Here is an 18,242-nt window from a genome sequence, read left to right on the forward strand (position 1 = left end):
AATATTTTTCAACAGCTCTTTTGAAGAAGAAAAAAAAAATTCTGGAAACTTCAAGCCAATCCAACACCAAACATTTTTAACTACAAACTTTATCTAAGAAGATTGTTTCATCTTCACCTAAATGTTGTAATATTAAAACATCAAATAACAAGTTGATTTGCCAGTAGTTTAATTAAAAAAAAAGTATTTTTCTTTTAATGGAGAAATTTTCTGTAATAAAATGATAATCCCAGAGGTGAATTTCACTCGTCATAGCATACATAATATATCATTTAAATGACTCATGAAAATCTAATAAAATATCATTTTTTTTTTTGGCCTATTAACAGATGTTTAGTAAGTTGTTTAACTCCAGACCAGCTCTGATCAAGGAAACATATGACCAAAGGGCTCTCTGGCTCTCATAGACTTTTTTAATCATATAAAGAAATATCCAGTGTGTAGTCCTTACTCTTTTAGGAGAGTAAAGTGAGATCTTAATGATATTTGGTCGCTATTTTTACCAGTTGTAATGACTTCCTTAGTTCAGGGTGTTTAGAATCAAATTGGCAACAATACACAAATTCAGTTATAACAAAAATGATTTAAACACAAATTTATGGTGCTACAAGCATCACAAACACCACAAATCATAAATTTATTTCCCCTGAATTTTCATTTTTCATGTTCAAAATATAAAATTGAAATATTTTCTCCAATGACAAGAAAAGACAGTAAACAATAAACAATACACCAAATTCTCAGGAAAGACATTGGTTAAAAGACAATCAACAAAAGGTATTTACTATGCCATTTCCGTTAAAACAGGACTATTAACTCTTAATATTTGAGCCAATCTATCTATCCAACAACTTTAGGACAGAAAAACAAAACAGCTGATCTCTTCTATGGCTATTGAAAGTTCCTTTTTTCTTTTTTTTTTTGAACAATTTAATTTCTGGATTGTGTAGAAATTAATCTTTAGTCTTCTTTTGTGGAAAAGGAGCAGTAGAGGTTAAAGAACAAATTTGTGTCAATGGAAAGTTGTGATTGCCTTCAGAGAAAAGAAGCCACATGCTTGAAATTGAAAACTGTACAGCAATATGCAACCATGTAACTCTAATTGAAGACAATACAAAAAAAAATGTTATGGGCAATTCTATTTCACTTGATGCAGAGGAAAAAGAAAATAATATTCTCTTTCTAAGCCATAATAAAAATTCTCAGTGCCTGCAATTAGTACAAGTTATCTAGCTGCTTCAATAAAAGTAAAGAGGTCGATGCAACTGAATAAACCCATCTCTGGCTTTGTGCCTCTACAGACTAAGACAATATCTTTTTCCTGTAATTAATACTCGGGTATTAATTAAAACTTATTAAAAATGCACAATTAAAAATGGCCTAATCTTGAAGTGATAAATCTTAATGTTATAATAGACTATGTATGTGTGTATATATATATATATATATATATATATAATCATCATCATCGTTTAACGTCCTCTTTCCATGCTAGCATGGGTTGGACGATTTGAATGAGGACTGGTGAACCAGATGGCTGCACCAGGCTCCAATCTGATCTGGCTGAGTTTGTACAGCTGGATGCCCTTCCTAACGCCAACCACTCTGAGAGTGTAGTGGTTGCTTTTATATATATATATATATATATATATATATATATATATATCATCATCATCATCATCATCGTTTAACGTCTGCTTTCCATGCTAGCATGGGTTGGACGATTTGACTGAGGACTGGTGAAACCGGATGGCAACACCAGGCTCCAATTTAATTTGGCAGAGTTTCTACAGCTGGATGCCCTTCCTAACGCCGTATTAGCAAAAGCATTAACAAGGATGGGAGTAATTACAAATTACTAATCAGAACAAGCAGCCTTGTTTCAGACTCACTGTACACATATTCTTGCAGATCTTGTGTGCACATGTATGAATGATGGCCTGCACATGTTAGAATAATTTTGTTGTAATTTACAACTTATTTCAGAGAAGATTATGGTTTGTTATAACACACACTGGCAATCTTCCTGTAAACCAACTTCACTAAACTAGTCTATTTCCCTATCAAGAGTCAGTCCATCTTAATTTACACAGTTAATGCTCATGTGGAATATGCAATCTTATTTCTCGATACTTCAAGAAATGACTATTTTAATCTTTTCTGTTAACTGATATCTTTGCAGCATTTAATTTTTATTTTCTTTTACATTTGTGTATCTTTGCTGTTGTCATTAACAGTTGAGAGCTCTGAATTTTATTGTTCTTCAGTGATTTTACACATTGTTTAAACCTTAAACTGTTCCAATACCAAATATTTTGACCAGGAACTCTTTTCACATTTCCACAGTAGTTGACATTCCATGAATTATTTACTGGATCCTGACAATACTGATTTTCTAACATCAGTGGAGCGTCTTCAAATAGTATTGTTGAAAAGATTGGCCCCAGTAAGCAACTAGTACTTATTCTGTTGAAAGGGACAGTTAACATCAGAATATAAAGTTTGACAGCTAAATTACGCTACCTTGTCCACCATTCTACCAATTCTGACAAATAACTATTTTATCCAGATAATAGTTTCATTTTCGTTTTGTTGTTATTTTATCATTACTTTTTTTTAAACTTCAAAAAGGTCTTTCATTCATCTATTGAAAGAGTTATTGATTTTAATTCTTTAACTATTTCCACCTTTATAATATTGCCATAAGCACAAATTTCAACTTTAGATCTGTCTGCCATTAAATTTTTCTCATATTTAATTGTTTATATTTTTCGTACGTAGTTGTTTGCTTTTCTTGTTATGATAGTTCAAATTTTATTAGTTATTTGTTTGTCTATTTTGCATTTATTCAATCTGTCTTCCTGATTTATGCTTATAGTAATCATAATTTAAATGCTCAACTCATTTTGTTTTGTTTCCTTCTTTCTCGTTTGTTGTTTGTATTTCTTTATATATATTTCTTCTACTTTTACGTCTGACACCTTTAAGATAAATCTTGTTAAATTAACTAGGATGTTAGAGGCAAAGTTACTAAGAAAACAGGATTATTTACTCAATATATAAGTATAAAATGTAGTCGTATTCTAAGGCAGAATGTACTTAAGATATTCATCTAATATGGTCATGTTCTTTTCTCTGTATCTTGTTTGTTCACACATTTCGTGAAGAATAAAATCTGACCCTTTATTTAGATTATTTCTTAAAGTTGTAGTTTTTATACTTCAATTTTAGTCCTATCTAAAGCATCAAATTTAAAAAAATGCTTCAAGCACCTTTTTTTCTTTTACTATTTGTTACAAGTTGAGTTACTGTAGAGTTGGTTTCATTTGCACTCCATTAGTGCATTTACTTTTTGTGTGGTAGTCAGCCAACAGTGCAGATGTTAGCAATACATTCACAAACTAAAGAGCAATGAAATAAACAAACAAAAATTTTAAAAAACCCACACAACTTTATGCAAAAATAAGTTACAGATACCCACAAACATATTTATGCCTGTTTTTTCTTTATTATCACATCTGATGTTAAAGCGTTTTTTTTTTGTTTCTTATTTCATTTGATGGTAATGGATATTTTTTAAGGTTGTGGAATATTTGTATATAACTTTACTCAACCTGGTACTACTGCCCCAAACCTTTCTTCCTAATGTTATCTGTATTATTCTTCATGCGTTATTACTGCTATTATTACAAATATAGGTGGGACATGAGTATCAAGATGAATGATCATTATTATTAGTATTATTGTTATTCTCTGCCTGTACCAACCACTTGCCAAACAATCATCCAAAAAATACATACAAGAGAAGTTATGATGAGCAGGTTTCTGATTACATATGCTGAAAACAAGTAAACACACACATGTTTGTGTGTGTATGTATAAAATTGGAGTTGAATTAGCATATGGTCAATGTTCTATAAAGGATGTATCAGAAAGGAAGACTTATATTTCTGAAACCTTGAGATTGCCAGATGTTTTCCAAACATCTAAACATATAGGTCAGTAATCTTGTACCAATTTATTATTATAAAAGCAAAGTGTGCCAATTGCTTCTGAATCTGCCAAAATTTTGACATTTATATCTTTTAGACCTTAATTCTATTTTAAAATCATTGTATGTAAAGAACTAGTTATCTAAGAGGATGGTTATATCTCTCTGTAGGCATGCTTTCATCCTTTGCTTTACAATGGTCTCTGGAATATCTGCTTTGTTTGTGAGGTATGAACCAAGAAGTTACATGACAAAAATAAGTTGTACTCAGTCTTTCATGTACTTTTTTTTTTTCCATTCTTTTGTCGGAATGAATAGACTATACTCATGGATTTTGTAGGTATTCTATGATAAATGTGCAGTATAGTGCATTATTTATATTTCATACTAACCAACCATAGGTCAAAATGCCATGCTACCAAGTTTACTGACCATTATAGGAAGAGAAATCCAGCCTTATTTATTTTGATACAAACAGTACTTTTCTAATAATTGTTTAACTTTCAAACAGTTCAGTACTCTATACTTGTATACATAAACAGCAACTTTATTCGAACAATTTCTTTTAGAAAATTACTATTTGTAAATCTCACAACGAGAGATATTCAGCAACAGTACTTTGGAAATCGCGATACATAGATATTGTATTGAGCTGAGTCGGGGTGCTAGGTTCCCCAGTTCGAAAAAAATATAAGGACACAGATCGTGGCATATAGCCAGCTGGAGATGATGTCTCCTGGGGCTAAATTACAGCAACATTTGTCCTAACCCAGGACTGCCATGTTATGTTGGCAGCTGTGCAGTAAGTAGCTTGCTTACTAACCACATGGTTCTGGGTTCAGTCCCACTGCGCGGCACCTTGGGCAAGTGTCTTCTACTAAAGCCTCGGGTTGACCAAAGCCTTGTGAGTGGATTTGGTAGATGGAAACTGAAAGAAGCTTATCATGTGTGTGTGTATATATATATATATATATATATATATATATATATGTGTGTGTGTGTATGTGTGTGTGTGTGTGTGTGTGTTTGTCCCCCCAGCTTCGCTTGACGATGCTGGTGTGTTTATGTCTCCATAACTTAGCGATAGAATAAGTACTAGGCTTACAAAAAATAAGTTCTGGGGTTGATTTATTTGATTAAAGGCAGTGCTCCAGCATGGCTACAGTCAATTGACTGAAACAAATAAAAGAATCTTTACCAGAATTTCTTTTGTTTATTGTCTGCTATAGTTTTTTTATTCCTTTTTTTTTAACCACACAATTTGTTTCCAATCTGTTTTCCTTTCCTAAAGATATTGTTAATACCAAGGGATTGTTATGCCTTTTAACACAAATCTTTCCAATCAAGTATTCTGCATTCAGACAGAATACCAACAGTTTACCTCTTTTTCTCGCAAACACACACAAGCCTTCTGTCATTTCCATCCATATTCAATTCTTTTATGCTTTTGGTTCTGCTTCTTAATCTTGTAAGCTAATGATGGAACAAATTTGCCTGAGGTAACCCAGAGTGTCTATCTACAACATTTATTTTTAAATCTAAACAATTAAAGATTTCACTTTGTTGAATTTTATATTTATACTGCTTAACCTTCAGCTCATGTGAAATCAAGAAAGCATTTCTTTTTTCTCTTCTTTCCTTTAAAAATCAGATTTCCTTCTATGAATCATTCATCCCAATATCTTGATCACCAAACTTCCATTCTCAAACGCTGATCACATGATCTCTTTTAATGAAGTCACAACCTTTCTCAATCTCTCTCTCTCTCTCTCTCTCTCTCTCTCTCTGTCCCTTTCTCATCCATACTCACTTTTACACTAATTAACATCCAGTGCTAACTTATATAAGATAAGATTTTTCCCCACCTCTTTGCAGCAAATCATGATGAACTACAAAATAGAAGATAGTACCCCTTCCTTACCAAAAACTTCGATAGTACTAGTGTTACCTATCACATAGCAGTATCTCATTTGTGGAGAATACTATCAAACAATAGCACTATATTCCTTAGTATATTTCTCTTCAAACGTCTTTACATATAATCTGTATACTGAAAAATTCATACTTTCATGTTCATGATTGAAAGTGGGTGCAATATACCTCCACCACACACACACACACAAAAACCAGTAGAAACACATCTCATTTTAAAACATGGAAATCAATGGTAAAATATGTCTTGTGTAACAGAATTCTATGTAATAAGACTTTCAGGAATGTGGAATTCTGTGACTGAGGCAATGCCCATATATATATATACCAAGCAAACTTTGACAACTATTCTTTTCCATTGCTATGAATAACTTTTACATGTCTGTCATGAGGTGATATTCTCTTAATGACTCTACTTAGCATCTCTGTATCTGCTCAAGTATGTATTGAATTATATTCAATAAAACAACGCCAACAGCTCTACAATCAATGTCTTTCAAATAATTTATTCTAAAACACTTCCAGTTCACCTAGAATTTACATTTAACTGTCATTTAGATTTCATTTACTCTGATGGTCTTACAATTAGCTACATTTTATCACTTTTTGCTAATCTTACAGACATACTTCCTTTGATTTGTAAGTCTTCCCAACCTTCATTATTTGTCCTCCATGTTTTAATGCCATAGCATCCTCCACTAGCAAAGCTGGCTTATGTGATAACACCATCATATACTGCCAGATGAAAATGGCTTTTTTGGAACCTTTTGGGTTGGAAGTCCTTTTCATACTACACCTTTATTCTTATTTTCTTTTTATCCCATATAGACATGGCAAACCTCCCTGAAGTCACATGACAGTGTGCATCTAATGCAAAAAAGTAAAATATAATCCAACCTTAGAAAAATGATTTTTTGCAAAAATTTACATGTTAGTAAAGTCCAGTGCCATGTTTGCTTTTCCTTTCTTTTAGCAAACATTTCAAATATTATCCACTACATAACCATTAGTTATTATAGTGTGGAGGCACAATGGCCCAGTGATTAGGGCAGGTGAACTTGTGATTATAGGATCGTGGTTTCCATTCCCAGACCAGGCATTGTGTTTATTGAGCAAAAACACCTAAAGCTCCATGAGGCTCTGGCAGGGGATGATGGCGAACCCTGCTGTACTCATTCACCACAACTTTCTCTTGTTCTTTCTTCCGGTTTCTGCTGTACCTTTACTTAAAATGGCTAGCCTTGCCACACTCTGTGTCACACTGAATCTCCCTGAGAACTATGTTAAGGGTACACATGCCTGTGGAGTACTCAACTACTTGCACATTAATTTCACGAGCAGGCTGTTCCGTTGATCGGATCAACTGGAACCCTTGTTGTCATAACCAACGGAGTGCCATGATTATAGTAAACCACATTTTTTCTTGTTTGCTCTTCCACTTATAACCCAATTTTAGTGCAAGAAAACTTCACACAGGTTTGCATCATATTTCTGACTCTAAAATAAAATTCATACAGAAGTCTTAAGACAAATGTGTAACAAACTAATATTCTTTTAGAAGTGCCTTTGCTCATAATATCTGGGGTGGCACTACTATTGAATTAATTTAAGATTATTTAAATCAATCAGAATAAACTAAATATTTCAATGCTATCCAGTTTAATTGTAATTCCTTAATTACACATTCCAAATATGTATTTATCATCCATGAAAAGTTATCTACAAGCAGAAACTTATTGTTTATTTCTCAAATATAATTTCACTTCTATTTTGTAAGATGTTGCTATTTTTCAATTGCCTGGATTATCTTATGTATTCAGAGAGATTCACTTTAAATATATACTCCTTGAGAGAAAAGAAATTTTTAAAAAAATGTTTAAATATTCCTGAGTATATGAAACATAAATACAACATAAATCTAAGTGAAAATGAACTAAAATGTATATTAATCACTAAAGTATATGTGCTTAAGGAGGGTAGCAAAATAACAATGGATATTATTGCAGCTAATATTGCTGCTATAGCTGGTGCACTAAACAAGTGAGAGATTAAAAGATTCTAATAATGGTAATTTTATATCATTCATTACTGAAACAATAGTGTGTTGATCTTTATTCAAGGAAAGAATGGAATCAGTTAGCACGAAGATAGTTGATTCGTTCACTTTTCATTATGTTAGAACAATTCTGCGTACAATGCTAAAAATTTCACTTTGAAAGAAAAATTAAAGGTAAAAATGCAGAAGTCTATAAAGGAAACCTGTGAAGAAAACAATAGCACATTTAAACTGTCTCAATCAACATACCTCATTACAATTGTATTTCAAGGAGGGAGGAAATATTGCAGGCTTACCTGAAACAAACAGAAAAAAAATATATAATTTAATACATGCTGATTCAAGAAATAAATAAATATAAATCATAAGGAACGATACACAAAAATTTAAGAGAATTAGTTGAGCAATTTTACTGGTTGTTGGTTGAAACTATATCAGACATTTTCTTGCTAATAACAGGCAGTATTTAAGTTACAAGTGTATGAAACCAGAAAAAGTGTTATGACATTAAGTGTGAAATTTATCTTAATGAGATGACAGTTTCGTGACTACATATCTATAGTAACACTTGAGAAATTCAGTATCTTACAACAAACAGGATTTACTTACTTAAGAGATAGTCTACTGAAAATAGCTTTTATTTGATGATAATTATTATCATTACTACTTTTCCAATATAACATTATTATTGTTTGAATTTTAAATATTATTTCAATACTTTCAGTGACACTTTAAAGCCACTTCCTAACATAAAATCACATGAAGTGGATATCGGAAAATCTGATATATGAAATATATTACGCAAACTCAGCAGAGATATCCTTTGAACATCTCAAATGTAAATCAGAATTTTGTTAGAAATGGCATACAGTAATAAAATGTAAGAAAAAGTCAGGAAAATACAATTCTTCATGTTACTTTCAGAGAAGATTAACCATATGAACTACAAAGGTTAAATAAAAGATTTTTCTCTTTTATTTATCTTTCAAATACAATGTCATGCCATAGAGACATAGTTAAGGTAATATGAACCCAAAATAGAAAGGATCTGCATCAAGTGAGGAAGAAAAAGAGCATCATTTTTGAAGTACAAGTGACAGGAGAAAATGATTACATATAATATACTAGAATGAAAACAGCTATTTCTAGTGACTATGAACATGACTACAGTACACACACACACACACACACACACACACACACACACTGCATCTGTTTGGCTTTTGTACACTTCCACATTTGAGGCCAGATAAACTAATGCCCTAATTTGGACATCTGAACATTTATTAGTGAACTTCATTGCATCTAGAAATTCTTCAACTTCACTTAATTTTTAATGGAACACTGTTGTAGAATATTACAATACATAAAAAAAAGTAGGGGTATAATTATTTTATTCATTTAAAGAGAAAGTCATCAGCATGTGCAGAATGTTCTTTCTGTAGATTGAAATCTAAGGGTGTATATAATATTCCCATATATGATTTTCCAGTCATTTATGTTTGTAAAAGAACATTATTGCACATTATTACACAGTGCTATTATATAGTACTATTATACAAAAGCAGCATCTGAAGGCTTTTAAGTATACAAGACCTATTACCTATATTGACTAAAGAAAAATGAGCATAAAATGTAAAAATGATGATACTAATGGAAAGAAGTGTACTAGCTTAAAGAAGTGTAAGCCACATAAAATTAATATACAATAGAATTAAAGATGGATATTATAAACCATTCAGAAACAGCTAATCTCAATTTTCAATAAACAGGGCTTTAAACAAGAGCAAATCAACTGTGTCTTCAGTTTATAATAAAACCAGGAAAAAAAAATTTGTGTAACATAGGAAATATGAAAGCACCAATTATATACAAAAAAGAATTTAAAAACCCACAAGGCATATATATAGTAAAACTGGAGAGTTCATTAAAAGTATAAATTGCTGAAGAACATAGCAATATGCTCCAGTGAGTTTTGTTATAATTTTAGAGTAAGGCTATAAAGTTTATATGCAGAATATAAGAAATACTTAGATCTTCAGAATTTCTAACAAGCAAAGAAAGATTTGAAAGTTCATGAAAACGGTGGCTTTGCATAACCTTTAACTGACCAAAGGAATAGTTATTGCAGGTGAAAGAGCTGCAGCAAATTTTATTCAAACTTGTGCTGACATCATTGAAGAAGGGACTAAAACTGCTTCATACATTTTAAATGGTAATCTGACTGGCTTATTTTAAAAGATGCCAGGAAGAACGTATTAGTTGGAGAGAAAATTCCATCAGAGCATAAAATAGCTTAGTGCTGATGAACACTTGTAGGGGGCAATGTAATTAATGATGTTAAAGTGAATGCAATGCTAGTCTAACATCCTGAGAATCCTATACTTTGAAAGAAATGGTACGAGTCTTCTGAAAAGTTTAAAACAAAGAAAGAATGCTTAGGTTACAAGAGTCATGTTCCAAGTTGGGTTTTGAGTTCATTTTCTTTCTGCATTTAAAGATATTGTATAAAAAATAATTTATTGCTTTCAAGCATTCTAAATTTAGGACAGCATCTGAAAATCCTACAGCATTTCAGGATCCACTTTTGCAAACTACAGCTGATTGTCTTTATCTCTCAAGTGATTTGTTCGCTGTAATTCATTCACACTTTCATTACACATACAGCAGAGCATGCTAGCTGCATTTGTTTCCAGCTTTTGGACATCCACTGCAAAGTCCTGTTTCACTACCCTGCAATATTGCACTTGGTACACAGCAGTTGTACATTCTGCCCTAAACTAAGAGAACGAGTCTCTGTTATCAGCAGAGGTAATAATTCTCTAAATTTTTTTCATCCCATTCTTACTCTGGCTCCTATGCCTTCAGAATACTGGGACCAATTCATTTCATGAGTGCTATTGTTGCTTCTATTACACACAAAGCCCCCTGTCAGCCTGTAATCCCACAGCATTCCATGTGCAACCATAGTTTATATCGGGTACACATATGCAATTTCTACCTACTCTTTCTGCTGCATATTGACCAAAATCATGGCCATTTCCCAAGTGTTCTGTGTTAGACAGAAGGGCTGTATAGAAATATAATTTGTTTCTACTTAGGACAAACCAAAATCTGATCCAAAATGATGATCTTTCAATACAGACATATTTAAATGAAATACCATAAGATATATACTATTTCGGTTCTATATTTAAGAGATGAGGAATTATGTACATTATTTACATTATTTACATTTGACGGATATTTGTCCTCATCTTGTTTGTTGTTAACACAAAATTTTGGCTGATATACCCCCCAGCCTTCATCAGATGTCTTGGTGAAATTTCGAACCTGGTTTCTTATTTCTAAGCTATTTTTCGATGTTATTATTATTAATTATTATTATGCAGGTCACTGCCTGGAATTGAACTCGGAATCTTGGGGTTAGTAGCCCACGCTCTTAACCACTACATTGTATGCCTGGACATATGGTGTGGTGGTTAAGAGCGTGGGCTACTAACCCCAAGATTCCAAGTTCAATTTCCAGGCAGTGACATAAATAATAACATCGAAAAATACCTTAGGAATGAGAACCAAGGTTCAAAACTTCCCCAAGACACCTGATAAAGGCTGGAGAGTGTATCAGCCAAAACATTGTGTTAACAACAAACAAGATGAGGATAAAGATCCATCAAATGTAAATAATGTAAATACTATTTCAATATAAATGAGTTAGCAATATAATATATATATATTCAACACAAAAATGAAAATGTGAGTAAAATAAATGATATAGATTGCAAATCTTCTTCACAATTCAAAAATTTAGTAAACTCAAAGAATAATTCAAGATAACAAAAAATAAATAAATAAATAAAATGAATTATTTCAAACAGTTACAGAAGTTTTAATGTATCGTTTTATTACACACACAGTTGGAACAGTTTCGATATCATATAATCAGACAAACATATCTACATGCATACACACAAACTGCGTAAAACAATGTATACTCTTTATTGTTGTGTAGAAGATTAACTTGTAATTTTTATACAGATTTAGTGCTACTTTTGAAGTGGATAAATCTTAATCTCTATTTTGTAACAATGAAAAAATTGAATAAAACTCCTTTGTACTTTTGAGAGTTTTACTGTTTATAATCCACTTCTGACAAAATTGATTTTAAACATAAACCGGTTAAAAATCTTCTGAAGCTTAGTAAACAAATTCATTTAAATAATTACATTTTTTTATAATCAAAACATATTTTAAAAAATTATTGCTGATATAGATCATGATCACATTAGGTATACAATAAAACAGACAATAAAATGATGAAATAAGACTGCTTAAAATTTAAAACAAACATTGTTAATTATGCAAAGTAGTGATATTCTTAATTTAAAATTATGGAGAGAAGAGAAATTATGTGTTAATCTTTACATTCATTTCATTGACATACTAAATTAAATTTTCTTACAATTATGCCTAATTAATCTACAAAATTCAAAATTTTCTATGAATGTAAAAGAGAAAATAACGGCATAACTAAATATAATGGAGAAAAACAACTAGATTTAAATCCAGTATATATACATCATCTGACATTCCAGATTCTTCTTTTCAAACACCCGCCTTGTGCTTTCATTTAATCATTTATTCATTGATAAATGAACAGAAAACATATCTTCATCCACAGCAATTCAGCATCTCATGAGGCTTGTGATGCTTATGTCATAGAATAAATATCTGTATGTTCCTAGATTCTCAATCATTATACTTTTGATGTATTAATTTCTAAAGTTCGATGTATAACTTTTGACTAGTTAAGCTCAAAGTGCCTTATCCAAACAATACTATCAACCCTTACCACAAAGACAAAGTTTTTCAGAAGCTGATCCCAACATTATCCTGTCCTAAACTTTTTATGAAAACAATACTATCTCCATAAGTCACTAATGGGAATTGTGTAGAAGTACATATAATTGAGTGTTGGGCCTCATGGAGGTAAAGTGGTTGAGTTCCTTTGAGTGTTGGGCCTCACAGAGGCAATGACCAAGACCGTTGGCATAGTTGTGTTTAAGAAGATACATCAAGCCAAGCAAAATCACAGTTGTAGAAGATACCAGAGTCATGCTGGTGGCACATAAAAGCACCCATTACATTCCCGGAGTGGTTGGTGTTAGGAAGGGCATCCAGCTGTAGAAAACCATGTCAAATTGGACTGGAGCCTGGTGCAGCCTTCCAACATACCAGCCCAGTCAAACCATCCATCCCATGCCAGCATGGACAGCGAATGTTAAATGATGATGACGAACTTTCCATGTCTTGTCACCAAGATGGTTCAATAGGAAACAAGTTTCAGAATTTCAATTATCAAAATAATGTTCCTCCCTTTATATAACTATCCATAAACTTTCATGGCAGCTCTGGAAATCATAATGATACACAATAACTAAAAGTTCAATTTCTAAAGCAATGACTTCTTCCAGGAATTTAAACTATTTTGCACACCTTAAATAAAACTTCAACATACCTTCATAAAATTGAAAAAAAACTTTTCTACACATTGTCTTCACATTTCTTAATTTGAAGAAAGGAAATCATATTTGAAGAATTTAGTAGGATATCAGCTAGAGGAGGGGACTATTTACAGCTAAAAAACAAATGCAAATCCTAATTGAAATAAGATATAGTTCTATGAAGAAGAATGAAATCTATCACTAAAACTATTTTGAAAATAAGAAAATTTAGCTGAAATTGCCCCAAAGGAGAAATCTAACAAGTGAATGTTATAAACCATTTAGTTTCCAATGTTTTTATTCAATTATCACATAAGAGCGATATTGATTGGAGAGAGTGGGGACACCAAATAGTGAAAAGCACCATAGTATAACAATATAAAATTAAACCAACATTCTAGCCCTTTTCTTTTCAATTTAAATTTCAGATATGAAAATTAAAATAATTTCACACACACACTACAGACAAATACAAAGCAAATTATTCATTCACAAATTAAGGGATGAAAATGATTAAGGCTAATTAAAAGAGAAAATTGTTTTAAATAAAACGTATTTATTTTATCGTTAACAAAAAATATATCTACATACAAATGGATGCTACATTCCAAATAAACATCAACAGATTTTGCTTAATTTATACAAGCAAAGAAGCACCTGAAATATACATATTTCTCATAAGTAACAACTCCAGATTGAAAGTCATAAACCTTACTCTTACATACATAGACAGCTATAGGATGAAATAATCCAGAGTGACAAATGGTTCAAATGACTGAGCAATACCACAATCCAAGCTACTGCATATGATACAGAAGTTGTCGACTGTATATTGCTTGAGGCAACTAGAAAGTGTGAGGATATATTATTCGTTTAGAGGGGTAGTAATTACAATGAAGGGAGAACATTGATAAGTTGAAATTGAGATGGAACCATAAGGTAGCATGCTGAAATGCAGACAGCAGTTATGAAAGTTTATGTGGCAATAGAAATGAGTTTAACAATAATGAGAAAATAATGTGAAACAAGGTAACTTCAAACAGCAATAGAAAGGAAATAGACACTTCATCACATTGAGGCATAAATTGATAGTGGTTTCAGGTTAAGGATATGAGGAGTAGAAGTTTTGCTGCATAAGGTTAACAGCAGAAGAAAATAGGGAAATGTTAGACAGAGCCAGTCTTTGAATTTGTCTTTTTTTAAAAGAGCACACAAATTATTTTTTATGAATTGGAATGAAATGATGTATTTAGCTCACAGCTTTACCAGTAAAATGAAAATTCTCATTATACTTTTGTTTGATCATGAGTGACAACATAAGAAGCAAGTTTGCTTCTAGTCAATGGACAAAGAACTTTCCATGGTCATTCAACTTGCAAGGAATAACAACCAAATTTCCATCAAAACACATACTACCAATTTAAAAAAGGAAAAGACAAATTGGAAATATAACCACTTTGTTGACGAAATGTATAACGCTCATACTTTCCCTAGCATCCATATTTGTTCAACCACCATACGAAACAAAGTGGAGCCAACAGAGGTAAGCAGATATATGTCACCTAACACGTACATAAAACAATTATACACACATACAAAAATTATCAGTAACTCAATGTATCATAAATAGCAGCCAAATTTTCTTCAAGTGACACCATACCATCTTACATTACGAAATAACACATTAGACAATGCTGTTCTATACATCTATATACGCAAAAAATGCAATAAATACATACATTACATAAATAGAGAGGTATTTCAACAAGTAAACATAACAATATGTGACTTTTGCTGACTAAAATGTAATACTTATTCGTGAACTCAAGGTGATAATTACAATATATCTAACAGAGTTTAGATTAATTTGTCATTGTTTCATATAATACATTATATATAAGCTACAGTTCAGTAACTATTGCATAGTATACATAATTGCAGAATTCAATTTTCCATAACATAAAAAAAGGTAGTTCCAAATGTGAAAACAAAGACTAGATTCATGACATCCTAAAAGTAAGTAAAAAATAATAAATGCGCCCTTTTGAAAGCATAGCCAAGATCATGGGCCCAATTTCCTGGTTTCAATGACATATGTGTTCCCCAGCTGGACGGGACACCAGTCCATCGCAGCGTTACTCATTTTTGCCAGCTGAGTGGACTGGAGCAACGTGAAATGAAGTGTTTTGTTCAAGAACACGTGTCGCCCAGTCCAGGAATCGAAACCACAATCTTACGATCATGGTGCTGACACCCTAACCACTAAGCCACGTGCCTCCACAAAAGTAAGTAAACATAAAATATAATCAAGTGAGAAAGAAAGAAAAGAGGACTATGCTGCATAAGAATGTACTATAGTGTAAAGTATGGTGCACAAGAAATGCTAAAAAGAATCACTTGCATACTGACAAAGAAGGAAGACTTCATATGTATCATAAGAGCCTCCCATAAGATAAACTTATTCTAACAGTTGAAATATTTTCTAACAGTAGGAGATAGCTTCTGAAATGAAGGTGTCTTAATGAGTAGCGGAGGAGGATGTTACAGAATTATAGTGACCAGAGTAAGAATAGGAGGGAAAAATTTATGGCATTATTACTTATACTAGCAACCAAGGGATTCTATAGTAGTAAAACATGAGGTGCTAATACTGGAAAGAACTAGGGCAAACATGCTCCATTAGATGTATAAGGTTAGCATGAACAGTGTATAAATGAAGCACAAGGAAAAATGTGCATTTAAGAGAAGGGCATGCTGGTATAGACCGCTAATGCAACTGGAAGATGTTAGCTGAGAAGTGCAAAGTGGTTCAAGTGAAAGAGATTTGTGGGGAAAACCAAGAAAAAGTAGTGTAAACTGATCTTGTGGCATAAAAACCTCACAAATGGGATGACAAAGGACTCATAACATGTGAGAAGATGCTGTGGTGTAAGCACGGAAAAATGGATGTAACATCATCATCATCATCATCGTTTAACGTCCGCTTTCCATGCTAGCATGGGTTGGACGATTTGACTGAGGACTGGTGAAACCGGATGGCAACACCAGGCTCCAGTCTGATTTGGCAGAGTTTCTACAGCTGGATGCCCTTCCTAACGCCAACCACTCAGAGAGTGTAGTGGGTGCTTTTACGTGTCACCCGCACGAAAACGGCCACGCTCGAAATGGTGTCTTTTATGTGCCACCCGCACAAGCCAGTCCAGGGGCACTGGCAACGATCTCGCTCGAAAATCCTACAGGAGCCAGTCAGGCGGTACTGGCAACAGCCACGCTCAAAATGGTGCATCTCATGTGCCACCCGCACAAGAACCAGTCCAGGGGCACTGGCAACGATCTTACTTGGCTTGCCGGGTCTTCTCACGCACAGCCCATTTCCAAAGGTCTCGGTCCGTAGTCATCGCCTCGGTGAGGCCCAATGTACGAAGGTCTTGCCTCACCACCTCAGCCCAGGTCTTCCTGGGCCTACCTCTTCCACGGGTTCCCTCAACTGTTAGGGTGTGGCACTTTTTCACGCAGCTATCCTCCTCCATTCTCACCACATGTCCATACCAGCGCAATCGTCTCTCTTGCACGCCACAACTGATGCTTCTAATGTTCAGCTTTTCTCTCAAGATACTTACACTCTGACGGGTATTCACATTGACATTACACATCCAACGGAGCATACTGGCTTCATTCCTTGCGAGCTTACGTATGTCCTCAGCAGTTACAGCCCATGTTTCACTGCCATGTAGCATGGTTGTTCGTACGCATGCGTCATACAGTCTGCCTTTTACTCTGAGTGAGAGTCCCTTTGTCGCCAGCAGGGGTAAGAGCTCTCTAAACTTTGCCCAGGCTATTCTTATTCTAGCAGCTACACTTTCAGCGCACCCACCCCCACTACTAACTTGGTCGCCCAGATAGCGGAAGCTATCGACTACCTCTAGTTTTTCACCCTGGAATGAGATAGAAGTTGTTTCCTGTTTGTTTGCAGTCTTTATTGCACCTGAACATCTGCCACAAACAAAAACTAACTTGCTAGTTAACCTGCCTTTGATGTTGCTGCACCTCTTATGTGTCCATAGCTTGCACCGGGTACATCTTATAGAGTTACTACCTACTCCTTTTCTACATACTGAGCAGGGCCATCTACCTGAAGGGGTTTGTGTTTTATCTACCTTCCTACTTATTAGGATTTTGGTTTTAGCTAGGTTGACTCTAAGGCCCTTCAATTCTAGACCTTGCTTCCACACCTGAAACTTCTCCTCTAGTTCTGATAGTGACTCCGCAATTAGGGCAAGGTCATCAGCATAGAGGAGCTCCCAGGGGCAACCTGTCTTGAACTCCTCTGTGATTGCCTGGAGGACTATGGTAAATAATAGGGGGCTGAGGACGGAACCTTGGTGGACCCCTACCTCTACCCGGAATTCATTGCTGTACTCATTTCCAACCCTCACCTTACTGGCCGCATCTCTGTACATGGCTCGCACAGCTCTCACTAGCCATTCTTCTATCCCAAGTTTCCTCATTGACCACCAGATAAGGGATCGGGGGACCCTGTCAAAGGCTTTCTCCATGTCAACGAAAGCCAGGTACAGAGGTTTATCCTTGGCTAGGTATTTCTCTTGCAACTGTCTCACTAGAAATAAGGCATCAGTAGTGCTTTTACCTGGCACGAACCCAAACTGCATCTCATCTAAATTGATTCGCTCCCTAATTAGTTGGGCTATGACCCTCTCTGTAACTTTCATAACCTGATCTAACAGCTTGATGCCTCTGT

The 18,242-nt window shown here is 33.8% G+C and overlaps 1 protein-coding gene across 12 annotated transcripts in view; it reads right to left on the minus strand.

Annotated features, from left to right (window-relative positions):
- LOC106873723 (nephrin) overlaps nucleotides 1-18,242 on the minus strand; it is a 722,597-nt gene that overhangs the window by 237,018 nt on the left and 467,337 nt on the right. Inside the window, exon 3 of one of the 12 annotated variants that reach the window (XM_089352169.1) lies at nucleotides 8,229-8,275. The exons of the other annotated variants lie outside the window; for them this stretch is intronic. The gene's annotated coding sequence lies outside the window, so the exon portion shown is untranslated. The remainder of the gene's footprint in view (nucleotides 1-8,228; nucleotides 8,276-18,242) is intronic. 12 annotated transcript variants of the gene reach the window in all.

This window comes from Octopus bimaculoides, chromosome 5 (assembly GCF_046866305.1).
Source record: "Octopus bimaculoides isolate indiv1 chromosome 5, ASM4686630v1, whole genome shotgun sequence".
In the NCBI taxonomy this organism is placed as follows: Eukaryota; Metazoa; Mollusca; class Cephalopoda; order Octopoda; family Octopodidae; genus Octopus; species Octopus bimaculoides.